This window comes from Scatophagus argus, chromosome 15 (genome assembly GCF_020382885.2).
Source record: "Scatophagus argus isolate fScaArg1 chromosome 15, fScaArg1.pri, whole genome shotgun sequence".
Taxonomy (NCBI): domain Eukaryota; kingdom Metazoa; phylum Chordata; class Actinopteri; family Scatophagidae; genus Scatophagus; species Scatophagus argus.
Genome location: NC_058507.1, coordinates 5,677,963 through 5,693,170, shown reverse-complemented (window position 1 = coordinate 5,693,170; position 15,208 = coordinate 5,677,963). Strand labels below are relative to the sequence as shown.

General features: G+C 40.7%; 1 protein-coding gene across 2 annotated transcripts in view; it reads left to right on the top strand.

Annotated features, from left to right (window-relative positions):
• The window catches only part of slc25a21 (solute carrier family 25 member 21), an 83,234-nt gene that overhangs the window by 647 nt on the left and 67,379 nt on the right, over positions 1–15,208 (top strand). Inside the window, exon 1 of one of the 2 annotated variants that reach the window (XM_046412128.1) lies at positions 733–1,481. The exons of the other annotated variant lie outside the window; for it this stretch is intronic. The gene's annotated coding sequence lies outside the window, so the exon portion shown is untranslated. Of the gene's footprint in view, positions 1–732; positions 1,482–15,208 lie in introns of those variants that run through there. 2 annotated transcript variants of the gene reach the window in all.

The following is a 15,208-nucleotide window of genomic DNA, read 5'->3' as shown; positions in this document are numbered from 1 at the left end:
TTCAAGGAGTGGGCACAGTGCTAAATGGATGTAGCATAGCATACAGTGCCAAACAGACAAAAACACAGCGACGCCCCCCCCGGTTTACACTCCTACGAAAACGGTGCAAATGTAGTCGTAACTACAAGTGCGCCGATCATCTACAACCGAGCAAAAACTCTCCAGGTGAAGCACATTTAGCTCACCTAGCCGAAGATTACGCATGTGCTCCCAAGATAGTTCTCATACTTTCGACATGCTGACTGTCATGTGTTCGAGGGAGGAAGTCGGGAAGTTTGCGCATGCGTACAGCTGGCTAATTTTCATGGATAAGATGAAATGTCATCCCGTGACTAGAGGGTTTGTTTTTGTTTTTACCTTATGGCGTATTTTTTATCATTGAATTATGTTATTGATTATTTTCAAACGACATTTTCACTTTAAGAATGTAGGACATACAAGGTGAAAAACATTACAAAATTATGTGATAAAGTTTGTTCTCTGTGTGTTATGACAATAAAGCTTTGTGTCTTGAATCTAACCTTGACATGAGCAGTAATAGCCCCACATGCAAGATTACCTTGGATGACTGTGAGGTCAAACCCAAACATCAGTGGAGAAGTTCAGTGAGAAGTAGTGTTGGAGGGGGGTCCTGTTTCTGCCCATTTATGTGACAGTTGCTCAGTTTGCTGTCACAGTGTAAAATTACCTTGATCTTCTGCATAGCTTTGTACAGTGGAGCCCATACAGAGCATGCACACTAGACTTTTGACTAACTTCCGGTTTAGCACTAGGCTAACTTTAATTTGGATAAAATAATTTAACCTTGTGTCTCTTCTAGACTTTCCAGATGTTGTTGGACAGAATAGATTAAATTCAGTCATTTTGTAGGAGCTGTAACACTCAATAAATTGAATCTACCTTTTACAGCAGCTTCTTTATCATGAGATGTTGTCACTGCACAGTTTGACCACTATGCTTCAAATCCTGCTGCTCTTCCTGGGGGCTAAAGTCAAAGGCTGAATCCCACTCAGCCACTCTTTGGCTTCGCAGACTGGCTCAAATGTAACTCTGTAATGCAAAGTAAGTTTCATTTGTTTTTGTAGCTAGCAATTGGAAAAACTGCAACACCACATCCGTATTACGGTGAATTGTGGGTAATTATATCTGCAGGTTTTATTTCGTGCTCTCTGACCAGAGCGACGCTCAGCATCGGTGTGGTCAGCCGCCCAAAAATGATGAATGAGACCATTGTTTTTAGTCAGTTTTGTTGCGATTCAAATTGCGACCATTGGTGGCAGCACTGAGCACAGGTCTGTTGAGCACCACTCCGGTGTGTAAGTGAGGAAGAAATTTCGCTCCATATTCAATATTTGTTTGTTTTGACTTTAATTTAAAACCCCTGGGGCCCTCCGTCTGTTGTTGGATTAATCTCGTTACTTTGCACCCGGTTTACATCGTTTTTTCCTCCACAAAGTTACCGAACTCTTTCCTTCTATGTGGTAAGTTTGTACTTTAAATAATTTTCTCCAAACGAATTCTATGAATGAAGCCGAAATGTTGATGGCGAAGCCGTTATGCTATAAATTAGCCTAACGAGAACGGTGACCGGTGTTGGCTATGGCATCCCCACTAATTTTAGCTACATAAATGGGAGGATATTATAAATGAGAAACATTTTTATTATGAAGCTAATGTTACTGTAACATATCCAGTCAGTCTAATGTACAATTTTAATGACCTTTCGGAGGATTTATGATTTATCGTTGGTCGTCATCCTGGAATTAAAATGTGATTGCGTGTCAGGAAGACAGTGAATTAGGTGTGAATTAAAGCTTTAGTTTTGTTGCTCTTAGTTAAGCGTTGTTTTTACAGACCAGGCTTTGTTAATCTAATCATGAGTGCACACATTTGCAATGCAACTGATTGGAATCCAGCCGAAATATGGACTCACATAGGGGTGTGTCGAGATCACAAACTGGGCTAGATGATGACTGGAGAACAGAAGAGACGTGGTGTCTAAACCGGAAGTCTGCAGAAGTCAGCCCTCTCGCTTCTTTGCTCAACCATATCTGACTTTAACCTTCACAAAAAAACTAATCCCTTCCGCCTTCATTTGTTTGCAGTGACTTAATGTTGCGTAACACGGCTGACTCGTTTCCAACTGGTGTTTGCTGAGGCAAAAGGGCAGAGCAAAGGCAGTAGTGCGAATATCCTGACAGTTTAATCTTGATCAGAGATGACATGGAGAAGGAAAAGTATTCACCGTACTTTTAGTGTTTTTTAACAGGCGAGACTGACGCGCGTTGGGCGTTTGACATGCAAAACACGTGGATGAATACTTTTCTGTTTGACTGGTTTTGAATCGTAGCAGTGCCAGAGATTTTCCTCCTCCTTCTAGGTCATGTCATCTATGTAACCTTCTGTCATAACACCGAAGTGATGACACAGGAATAGTTTTCATGCCACAATATATAGTAAGATAGAGTTAAGCCAAAAATGGCCTCTCAAGAAATTCACACGCGAGCCATTATTGTGAAAGAATGAATATGTTGAAAGAGTTTGGGAAGAATTAACTGTTAAATCTCTTTGCATTATTCTGTCTGCTCTGCCTTGTAAGTCCCGCGTGGAAAAAACCCCAAAACAAAACAAAACACTGGCTGCAGTGTTGAAAGGGGCAACAGTAGAAGGATGTTGAGTCCACGAAAAGACAGTAAACTCTCATTTGTCAGGCATGTAAAGAAGTGTGCAAAACCAAGGTCAGGGTTGGTAGTTAATCATTTTACATTCCTCAAATCTTTGAGCAAGGTTGTGCAAAAGTAAGCGGTTGCACCAGAAAGTTGTTCCAAGAGGAGTTTTCATAGTTTTAGTTACTTAGTTTTCATTTTGGTTGTATGATAGGATTATAAATAGATAAACACTTTGGACAAGTGCAGTAGCCAGCTGAAATCTTTCCACTGTTGTTCTGTAGATGTTACACGTCACTGGTTTTAGCATGGTAGAGAAAGTGAATGAATGTGTAACAATCTACCCTTCATAAATTGCTTTAGTGTCAGTCCTCCATTGCTTTGCTTATACAACAACCAGCAGTTCTGGGTTGTGTGTGTGGAATGTGTGTGTGGAATGTGATGCATTCACCTTGCATGGTTGCTGAGTAAACGTTTCAAATAGATAGATCGATACTTTATTGATCCCTAGGTAAATTCAAGAATGTTTTCAGTGCATGCTTACTTACAAATGTATTTTATTTGTAAAATAAACTATAGACTCTATTACTGCTTTTGGGACCACTGTGTCATCACCATCATATGTGATCCTTAACGTTAATTCTGTATCTTAAATGTTGTTTAGCATTTTATTGTGATTTAATTGTTAAGTGTTGGTGACTCAACATGTTCTGCTCCTCATGTGTTGGGTCACTTCTGCTGGTGCTTGTTTGTGTCCGCTTTGCAGTCAAGCACTAAATGTTCACTAGAGAAAATATGATGCACAGTTATGATTTTTATTTCACCAAACAGGTATGACTGCGGTGGGTGATTTTAAATAAGGAAAGACTGTCTCTCTCTTTATGGTGTCAGGTTTTTTGTTTTTTTTTTTTTCTTTTCTTTTCTTTTTTTTGTCCTCCAGCTGAACAAGCCAGCAGCTGGAAACAATAAAGACCACAAAACTATTTCCTCATGTTTGTATTCTTGGTGTTGGGGCTGTGCTCACTCACTGAGGTGATCAACACTGAAGAGCATTTTTACCTTCCTGTCCAGCGTGTCCAGGGTTTGAACACAGGCTTTCTAACTTGTGGGTTTACTGTTTTCATACTGAGTAATCACAACGTAAATCTGTGCATAAGAGATATGAAAAGAAATTGCTCTCAATTTTTTTGTGCATGGATGTGGGCCATCTTCATTATGGGAGTATTGTAAATGATGTTGTTTTATTCTACATATTTAGATTTTACCATACAAATAGTTAAATTAAAGTATCTTTTTTATTCATTCATTGCGCAACATGACCGTCAGATGCTTAAGAAATCTCTTTCCTAACTTGGTTTGTGGCCAACACTGTGTTCTCCTTCCTCTGTCTACCAACAGATGTCCAGTAGTGGACTTCGCTCCAAGTGAAGCCCAGAAGATTTCCTCTTTATTACGCTGTTGCTGTGCTACATTTCTTCTGGATCTCTGTTCTCTTTAGCCTTCTTGCTTGTGTCTTTTTTTGGGAATGTGAGCTGCTGTCTGCTATTAAGGGGTTAAAGGGGTGCTGTGTTATTGCTTTTGTAGTTCCTTTAGCTACTGATACAGGCTATGGGCTATTCACACCTAAACTAAACCTGCCATTATCTACTTATAATCCACATTACAGCCAGTAGAAAGGCGTGTGACACCCAGTGCTAAGTTGCCTCTCAGTTTTCTCTCATGCTGTTAATCTTTAAGTGCTCCAATATCTTGTACAATGGCAGAAGTTTCTCCAAACAGCTTATGCAGTATATTCCAGGTGTTTTACAATGGAATGATTGCCTTTTGAATCCAATATTTACCTAATTTTCCCCACTGCACTGCTCACATACAATGGTTTATTTAAGAGGGACCTAACAGTGGCTCCAACCAGTAGTAAGTGCAGTTTTCTGGCTTTTCTGCAACTGGAAAATAAAAAACCGACTCTGGCCAAGAGTGCACTTGTTAGGTACTATTTTTGTGTTCATATATATATTTTATTAATATCGTTGTTATTTAGGGAGCTCAGCAAAGGTGGCTGCATTACATTCAGTATTATACACTGAGGAGTCAGCTAATGGACGCCAGGTCTGTGGCTGCAATGTGAACTTCAGTTGACTTGCAAGTAGACCTTAAAATTGGCAGTGAACAGTCCTCTTCATGCTGTCAGCTAATTACGAAGTGCTCAGGGTGCGACTTGTCTCAGGTGATGTTTTTATGAGAAATGAGGTGTCACGTGCACTGTGGCGTTGTTGCTTATCCCTCCCTGTTCAGACCTCACAAGCCCCCTGGGTCTGACAACCTGCTGTCCTCAGGCTGAGGGGCATTCATCTGTCTTCACCAAGAACGATGGGACAGAGTTTTGAACCCTGAGCAGAATAACCTCATTGTTTCTGCTCACCTTCACTCTATGTCCCCGTCCGGGGATTTGTTTTCATCCTGCCTCACTGTTAACGAGGATGGAGACAGACCAGTCTTAATTTATGTGCGGTCTGGTCATCAAACCTGTAAGTTAAATGTGAATTTAGGAGAGAAAGTTTAATAAAGTATTTTGCGGTCTGTTAAGTCATCTGAGCACAGGTTGGCATTCTGCAGTGCATCCGTTAGTTTTATCTGTGCTGAGTAAAAATTATATCAATATCCGTTTTTATGTTTACACTTTAGAGCTGAAAGGGTTAGTAAGTCAACAGAAAAATGATGGCTAACCATTTTTGTAAGTGATTAGTCATTTGTCTTTTCTTTGCAATGTGCCAAACATCTTCAAGTTCCAGTTTCTCAGTTGTGAGTAACAGATTCCCTTTGTCTGAAGGGGATCACAAGATCCTTAATGGGTTGGATTAGGAAGAAATGAACAAAGCTTTACCATACAACATTGCACATTTCTGGTCTTTTACTTTAATACTTACTCTCATTAAAATGGGACAACCTATAAGGTTAATAAGTTTAGAGATCAAAGTTACACTTGTGATGAGAGACGATTGGACACTGATTTATTTTAAGAGCTCACAAGTCAAAATGGTCGGGGAAAGTTGTCTGATTCAATAGTAAACTGAATACTTTAGATTCTTTTGTGTTTTGTTGTACAAAAGAAGCTGCTTAATAACATCATTTTTGGATTAAACAAATTATTTAATCCCCTTTGTCAATATTTTACAGCCCAAACAACCAGACAATTTACATAAGAAAATAATCAGCAGTTTAATCGATAATAAACATATTAGTTAGGTGCAGCTCTAGTGACATTGTTGGAGTGTATTTTCAGTAAGTCTCCATGCCACATGGGTGTACAGTAATTAGAAGAATATCATGTAATCGCTTTATTCTGCAGTGCACAAGTTCATGTTTTCATTCTCATTTTGTCCACAAGGGGGCAGTAGTCGCATACTGTATCTCTTCTCATGCTAAAGGAATGTTCCAACTTTTTAGTGGTTGGTGTCTCAGTCATAATCTTTGGATACAGGAAGACAGAGGTGATGCATAGACTCCTTTCAGGTCAGCTTCAACGGATTTGTGTGCTGAGTTTAAAACCCTTCTCGGTGAAAAAATTCAAATGAAAGATGGAAGTAGTGGGCGCGGAACAAAGTCATTAAAATAATGTCATTATGATTAAATACACAGTAAACCAATTTTTTTTTTAAAGAAAGAAAAGAAAAATCTATCTAGTTACATGCTCGTTGCTGTAATCTTTTCTCTAAGCTCTTTGTTATTTCCTTGGTAGAAGCATTTTTAAACTCCATGAGTAAATCGATCCGTCTCCGGCAAATGGACTGTGACGACATGAGACAGACGCCCCTCGTGTGATTACTGCAGCTCTCCCTCCGGACCGTCAGAGCCCGCTTCAAACCCGGCCCGCTTTAACTGGCTTTAAACAGTGAACCTGAAATCAGTCGGGGAAGAACAAATAAAGCCACTTAGCCTAAATGAAGGAGAGGAATCAAAGAGGAGAGGAGGGAATCAAATAAATAAAGCCAAACCGTGTGTGTGTGTGTGTGTGTGTGTGTGTGTGTGTGTGTGTGTGTGTGTGTGTGTGTGTGTGTGTTGTGTCCACTGACAGGGGCAGCAGTCGTGTGTTGAGTGTTTCTTCTCCGCGATTCCCGAGTGGCTGCACCAATCACAGCCGAATTAGGCCTAATATTTATTTCCAGAAACAATTGTACATGTTTCACTGGCGCTTTGATTGAACTCCCGGTGGACATGTTGTAGACAGATGTTTAGATGACCTCATGTTTGAAGTAATGTTGATTCTGGATCTGGTGCCCGTTCCTCTAAATCAGCTCCCTCTGCCTCCCATCTCTCTCTCTCTCTCTTTTTTTGCACCGCTTTTTGTGTCTCATGCTGGGAGGCCATGTGGAGCCCCACGTCCTTCATATTTAATGTGCATTTTGGCTCGCATTAAACGGCAGACATTCAGGTTTTGTTTTTGTTGTTTTTTTTTTGTTCCTCCTTGACAGACAGATGTCCACGCATGGGGGTCGTGGATGGCTTGGTTAAAATGAGGCATGATGGTGCTGAAGGATGGCTACTTAACGGGACACATCTGTCTTTTGTTCTCCGTGCTTCTCTGCGTGCCTCAGAACGAGGCCAGGATTTGCCCGTGAAGGCAGCAAATTGGAAACTGCGTCGATTATTTGAAGTGCTGATAATCACTGACTTGATAGACGCGATCTCAGAGATGAATTTGAGTGAATTTGTCCTCTTGTTTCTCAGGGTGTGCAGGCAATAAGTAATGTAACCCCTCATTTAGTGCGGAAAAATTAGACACACGCCAACCTTCCTTCAATAAACACAAAAGATTTATTATCTCCGTCAAATAACTACCGTCCTCGGCAAATGTGAATGATCACAATGTCATAAGAAATTAGCTGAACAGCCGAACAGGCATGAGAGCTAATGGCGGTCTAATTAATGCGCTACAAATCTCTGGCATCCCAAAATAGACTGTACAAACCCGAAAGGTTAACGCTGATGGTAAAATAATGAATGTTCTTGGTCGTTTAAATCCTAATTAAATGATTGGGCCTGAATTATTTGTCATTGCTTCAATTATATTTTATTAGGATGCTTTTGCTGCTTTTTAATTTTCTATTTCTAATTTTGTAAAAGAAATCCCAGCAAAAATATGCTTTATATATATATATATATATATATATATATATATATATATATATATATATATATATATATATATATATAAAAGCCACTGCTAATGTGCACTAGACACACATTTTCACCAAACCCAGGAGAGTTTTATTTAATTTTATTTTTCGTTAGCGACGGATGTTGCAAACCTCAGCTCTTGCTTTCAGTTGAACACACTGTGGGTGCTGGCGGTCATGTGCGGTTAAAGGTTAAAGTAAAATAAATAAATATAAATATATATATTACATTCATTAAATCCATTTTGAATGTAGTGTTTAATGTAATGCCAGCAGCGAAATCAAAAACACGCACGACAATCTGACAGGTTCGGCGGTGTCTACAGGTGTCTACAGGTGAGGCCTCTCACAGGCTTCAGGCTGCATGTGAATGAATCATCGTCATCTGACAAGTGCCATCAATTTCCAGTGAAATCACCCCTCAGCCTCGGACTGGGCTCTGTCTCACAGTGAGACACTGGAGCAGAAATGGTGTCTTTGGTCTAAACTTTTCTGACAAAAACATTTTCTGTGTTGTGAGTGTTCAGCATTTTTAGGCCATGTTTGTGTCTCAGTAACCGTGAATTTAATTTTCACGCAGATGCCGTAGAACCGTGTGTTACTGGTCAGACCTTACGCTGACTAAGTGGAAACCCGGACTTGTGTCCCGGTTTAGGGCCTGTGATGTGATGCATGAGCCGCAGTCGCGCTCACGACGTTATCTTAATGACATGATTTGTGAAAATGGTTCACTGGCGGAGTTGGAGTGGACCGGAGAAGGCCACGCGGGGGGGAGGGGGGACTCCTATGTTGTGTGTGTGTGTGTGTGTGAAATGAGTCCAGCCAAGACGCAACGCGCAATTTCCCGGATAGTACTTGCTCGAGCTCGCAGGGCACGCGCACGAAGCCAGGAAGGGGCCGCGCGCCACCGCAGCGACTCAACCGAATCAGCTGTTGTTAGTCACTGAGCGAGTCCAGTGGGTTATTATTATTTTTTTTTTCAGGTGACACACACTACTGCGTCGTTAATGACATGATTGCATTATTGCATGCCATATAATGTTGCGTTATTGCATCCGTGATTTAAGGCAAAGTCATTAAAAGCCTAATAGGCTTGCAAATGTTCAATAACTTTTTGATTTTGATTGATAACAATTGGGCCTCGTTAATAGCCTAGTTAAACATTATTTTCCCACTAAGCAAATGGCAGCTGTTAACAGTGGTCACTCAGTACAGCTTACTGTAACGCTGTTCAGATCATATGTATTTACATTAAACATATGAACTAACTGTGGTGTGGAAAAAAGGCCTGAATGGGTGTTTAAAAACGGTTTTGTGTAAAGCTTTGGTGGAGTCACCATTTTAAATATGATGATGTAAGATTATATGATGTCAGCAATCTTGGGTCCAGCTGATCAGAATGATAGATAATCAATCTTGCTGAAGGAGAAAGACAAATATAGATTGATATTTGAATTTAATTAAAGCTTGTATTTTTAGAGGAGTGGTTTTATCTGTGGGATTTCAATGAGTTCATTTTATAGTCAGTAAGAATGGAGATTTGACGATGGTTTCGTGGTACATTTTTATTCGTAGTTTACATTTATTTGTGGTGGTTAGGACGGGGAAACCTAGACACAGTTTTCGACAAGAGCCTGGTGAATATCATGGTCAGGCATGGCAGCACACACAGGATATTTATCATACATGTGAGTTCCTAGAATAATAATAATGATAATAATAATTATATTGTTATGGTAAGAGCAGATTCAGTCAGATAATTATGATTGCTCAACATGGGAGGCTTTCTCTGCATCATTGCCTCCTATTTAGAGGTACCAATTATTAAAACCAGGAACGCTGCGCTGCAGGAAGCACAGTGGAGCTGGGTTTTTTGTTTTTTGTTTTTTTTTTTCTTCAAGTCCGCAGCGGTGTGAGTATTTCATCACTTCATTACATGATTTCATACTGCAAAACAAGATGATCACACGGGTCTTCTACACTTTTTGCCACATGACACTTTACCAGTTAGCGTTACATCAGTGTGCGTCACCGTTCTGTGTGTGCAGCGGGGTACATTCAGCACTAAAAAAGCATGCCGAAGAGGACAGATGTACAGTTAAGTAAGCACTGAGATCACCCAGAAATTCCATGGCAGATGAAAAGTGAAAAGTGAAGGCGCACATAGTACAGCACATGGCAACAATAATAAAACTGGGAGGAAAATCAGCTAAACAAGCTATGCTTAATTGAGCACTTAGACTAAGTAGTCAAGGGGCAAAGAGAGTGACCCTGTAAGAAAGTGAAAGTTTACAGTTGTGAGACAGGATCCAGTGTGTGTGTGTGTTTTTGAATGCATCTGGGGGGTGTATTCGTGCAAAGGAAAATGGCTGCGTGTGCATGCGTGGGCTATGTTTTCCACGCCAAGGACTGGTCAGGCTCTACGTGTTTGTTTGTTTGTTTTGTGTGTGTGTGCACCCAAGTGAGAAATTTATGCCGGGAAATTGAAGATAATTGCGTGTGTTTGTGCGAGACATGCGTGCACATGCATCCAAGGAAGCGGATATATTTAAGTGTGTGTGTGTGTGTGTGTGTGTGCTCTGCATGCGTCTGCATTATGCTTTCAGATGTGTGTATATTTTTGAGCCTTGCTATGTCTTGAACCTTCTAATTAAGTCACGGTAGGAACAAGCGCTTCCTGTGGAGAGCTACCGTCTGTCATCCCAGCAGTCTTGTTATCTCACTGTGTGATTTAGACCTTTTAATAGAATGTCACTCATTGCTTTTAAAACTGCAAAACTGAACTTAAAAATTAAAATTTTGACCTGCCCACAACATGCTCTCTGTTTATCTTCTCCCACTTTGTTCCTCATGAGCGCTGACACGTGTGTTGAAAAGTTTTGAATTGGGCATTTAACCTCGTGCCCTGTAGCTCGTAGCCACAGCTCATAGTAGCTCATGGGCCTGCTGCACTGCGGTAGATGCTCAATTCCTAATGCTTATTTTTCAGGCTCGCCAGTTTTTGATCTCTTGTTCAGTAGTTTTTGTTTTGTTTCAGGACATCTTCGAAGAAAAAAAAAGTCAAGGCCAAGACAAACCTCATGTTATTCCAACTGAATTTGATACACAATTCAAGAGTTCAGATACAGTAATTACAAACCCTCCGTGCTCCTGCTGTAAGCGCTGAAATATAAATAAACATAATAAGTACTGTCAAAAAAACAAAAACGGACAAACTAAAAAACCCTGAATTACATGTGTCTGTGTGTTTGCATTTGTGTGTGCGTGCGTGTATGGATGTGTGCATTGTGTGCATTTGCCCTGTGATTCTCTGGATGAGCTGGAAATTTATAACACAGGTTTTCTTACAGTAAACCCCAGCCAAAAACTGTAATTCTTTCTCCCCGCTTAGCTCTGTAGTTGGGAGACAGGCCTGCCCACTTTGGGTTAACTCTATCAAGATGAACAGCACTTGGGCCAGTGCAGTAATCATAATGTAATTTGTTGTGCTCATGGGCCAATTTGTGTTGTTTGAGAGGAAATATCCCGTGCCTGGTGGCCATGCAAGAGCATGTCCCGCGGCAAGGCTTTAATTAGGGAAGTTCAAATTTATAGACACTTTGTATTATTTCTGATCTTGAGTGGTTGGAGGATGACATACTTAAGAGAGGGATGCTGGCAGGACGATGAGGAAAAATTTGATAATGAGAAACAAAATTGAATGAAAGGTCATGCTAGGAATTTGTTTACCATTTCATTATCATTTTGAAATCAAAGAGTCCTGCAGCGAAATCAAAGCAGACACAAATGTCACAGTCTGGAAAGAGCTTATAAAGAACAGCGAGAGGTATGCGTCAGTTTCTCTTTTAGTTTGTCTGAAATAAAGAGTGAGGGATGGGGATCTGAACGAAGCTGCCGGGTTGTAGAAAAGAGCAGCGTGTTAGTGTGTTAATGTTCTTTTTTTGGTGAGGCAGCGAGCCTCGGAATAATGCAGTATGTTCTAAATTTATCTGGTTTTGATTTCTGATAAAACAAACATGTGTGCGTATGAGCTTTGAGGGGGGAAAAAAAAGAGGAGAAAAAAAAAATCCAGACTCTTCAAATTTTGACATTAATTTGCTGCACAGCTATTTAATGAGGATTAAAATGTTTTGCATTTTAGAGGAGAATCTGATCCAAATGTGTTATGAATATGATGACTAAGACAGAGTGACTAGAGGGCAGAAGTGAGCTGTACTGGTGCTTTTTAATCCACCACAGTAATGCAGTGAGTTAAGAGTTTGTGCTGTTCCCAGCAGATGGACTTTAGGGCAATACGAAGATGGATAACTTTTCTGATCTTTTCACGTGTATGATTTCACCTAACCAAGACATACAGCTCTCAAAATGTGAGATAATCCCTTCACATCTGTGTTTAGTTTGCTGCAGGTACCATTAGAAATGTTAATATCAGCAGTACCAAATAGTTATTTATTCTGAAAGGCCTCCAAGCTTTCATTCAGCACACTGATTCTTGAAATTGTTTCATCTCCGCACAACAGATCCAAATCGTGACTCAGACGTGACACAGGCTGTATTTTCTATGGCCTGTGTGAGTTGAGTTCACACTGAGATGAGTTTAGTAGAACGGAGACCACACAGTGCGCAGGCCCAGCAGCTCTATGCAGCGTCTGGAGCAGGTACATGCGGGGAGAGCAGTGACCGAGAAAGGGTACGGAGAAGGGTGAAGTTATCAGCGGCCTGACAGGGCGAGCTCTCAGCTGGGCAGCTCTGCACTAATCAGAGGCTCTGACAGATGCTTTCTCGATAAGAATCCCCACAGGAGCTTTGGAGGAACACACAGGCGGCCAGCTGTTTCCATAGTGAGGCATTGATGTTAACGTCTTCAAAAGGAGAACGTGAATCCAACAATAACTGTAGCAGAGCCTGTCTCTTTTCAAGGCTTGGCACGAGACTCCCTCTCATCTGGTGCATATGTATATTCAGAACAGGTGATCTCATTTTTTTGTCTTTCATCCCCCCCGTTTGTATTCTGACTTGGAGGTTTCTTTTTCCGGCCTGACTTTGTGTTTTGCAGGTTTGCACTTGGTGTGTAACGGTTGGAGGGGAATTATCAGTCAAAAAAGTTTCCTCTGTCTCTGCCTATACCGCACAAGAAGAAATCTTGCGAGAGCTCCATTGGTGTTCTGGTCTTTCCTGAATTGCGGTACTCTCGGGTGTGTTTCATAATGGTACTTGGACCGTTGCAGCCTGATATATCGCACCCATGGGAGAATCTGCACTCTGCACCAATCTATCAGTCCCCAGCCAGAGGGAGGCAGAATGACACACTCAGGCCTCCGCGAATATGCCCCTCCCTCCCGTCATATTCAAAATTTACTGTAAATTTATGGCTCGCACGCGCGTGTGTGTGTGTTTTTCTCCATGAAAGAAACGTCTTGAGTGATCATACACAGGCCTTTGCGGTTTTGCAGATGTTGTTTTTATTGTGATTACTTGAGGAAATGTTTTGTTAGTAAAATTAAGGATTATTTAATTGTACTTCTTCAGTCGCTTTGTAAGGTGCTGGATAAACAGGAGAACGTACGCTCATTAGTTATTAAACCTCCGGTTGTCAGTTCACTTTATTTTAATAGTTCATTGATATTTACATCACCTTCACTCTCTGAGTTGATACATTTATTATGATAACTGTAATAATGATTATAAAAATATTACTCGTGCTAATTTTAGCCAGCTTTACTTTCTACTTGATACAACAACACTATGGCTCTTGGTTTTTCTTAAGTGGAAAGGAGACAAGGTAATTACCCTTTGGGCAATTAGAGAAAGGGGCTGAGGGAGTAGGAAAGTCATTTTCTAACCCAAACATCCTGGTCCGAGGGGCCGGAGCGGCTGGACAGCCTCCTGGAGGCCGCTGGCTGGCTCGCGGGGAGCCGTTGGTGGGGAAGTGGATCAGGGTTTGTTTTCTTTCTCCGGAGGCAGGCCTCTGAAACTTCTGCCAGATGAACAGCACCTGAAATGCAGCAGCTCTCCCACCACTGTCAGTAGAGGGAGTGATTTACTGTAGTTGGTTAGGCGTGCCTGTGTGCACAAAATCCTCCAGTCAGCTTCATCACAGTGTAAGCAATATAGTGGATCAGGGAGGAGGGAGTTTGTTGGTGCCTGAAGCCTCAAATGTTATTTTTCTGCATTCTCTTCAAAATCTGGGTGGAAAATGTTTCTGTGGACCCATAAACATGCACAAACTGCTTAATGCTGCCAACTTATTACACACGCATGTAATAAGTTGGCAGTAAGCAAAATACATTGCATCCTAATGAGGACATGTGAATGTGAAAAGCAAATGTGGCTTCATTTTATTTCTCCAAATCATTAACCTTTAATATAATCTTTAATATTACTTAAAAAAACTGCATAAATGAGTTTCCATTCAAAGGTAATAACCTATCATGTCAACTACCATCCAAACAATTGAAATCATTTGTCTTTTTCACTAGGAATTATGCAGTACTGATCCCAGAAAGAAAGGAAAAACCTCAATTAAGTTTTTAGTTTAAATGACATTATATGAGAGTGAGAACGACTGCAAAAGTTATTTCCACTGTGGTCTGTGATGATGATGCAGATGCAGGCGTCCAGGTGGCAGGGCAAATACCTCTGTTGCAATCAGTAAAAAATAACTCCATGTCAAACAATCAACTATGAATCATGATATAATTACATCCAAATTTTACATAGAAGGATGAGCTTTCAATTTCTAATTTCCCAATCGCCATAACAGAGGTGCAGTGATTAGGTGACTAACTGACAAATTTCTTGGTCCTGTCTGATCTGAGTTAATCAGTTCAGCTGAGAAAATATTTGTCAGATGAATTAATTTGGAATGAAAACAATCTAATAGTCCTGACCTTACAACTGCTGATTAATTATGAGATGTGTGGACTTCATGATGGTAAATTGAATCTCTTTTCCTTTAGATTTGTTGAATATTTTATAGACCAAACTATAAATCAAGAAAATCATTGGGAGACTAATAACCGATTAAAATAATCATTAATTGCAGCTTTAGTTGTGGTTGCTAAGACACTAGTAAATGCACAAAAATATATGGAGGCTGGATTAAAGGGGTGCAAATACAGGATGTTGCGTGTTTGCCCGTCAGTGGTGCTCTTGCTTTGCCTACAAAGAGTGCAGACAAACTGATGTGGTCACTGAAAAGAGTACATACAAAAGACAACCAGAGGGGAGAGGATGAAAAATGAGAGAGCAGAAAGATTTGGGAGTGGCAACAGAGGGACCAAAAGCGAATAGAGAGGAAGCACAAGAGAGCTTTGGCTCTCTCTGGCCCTCGTTCATTCGATCTGAGAATCACTCTGCGAGCTGAGT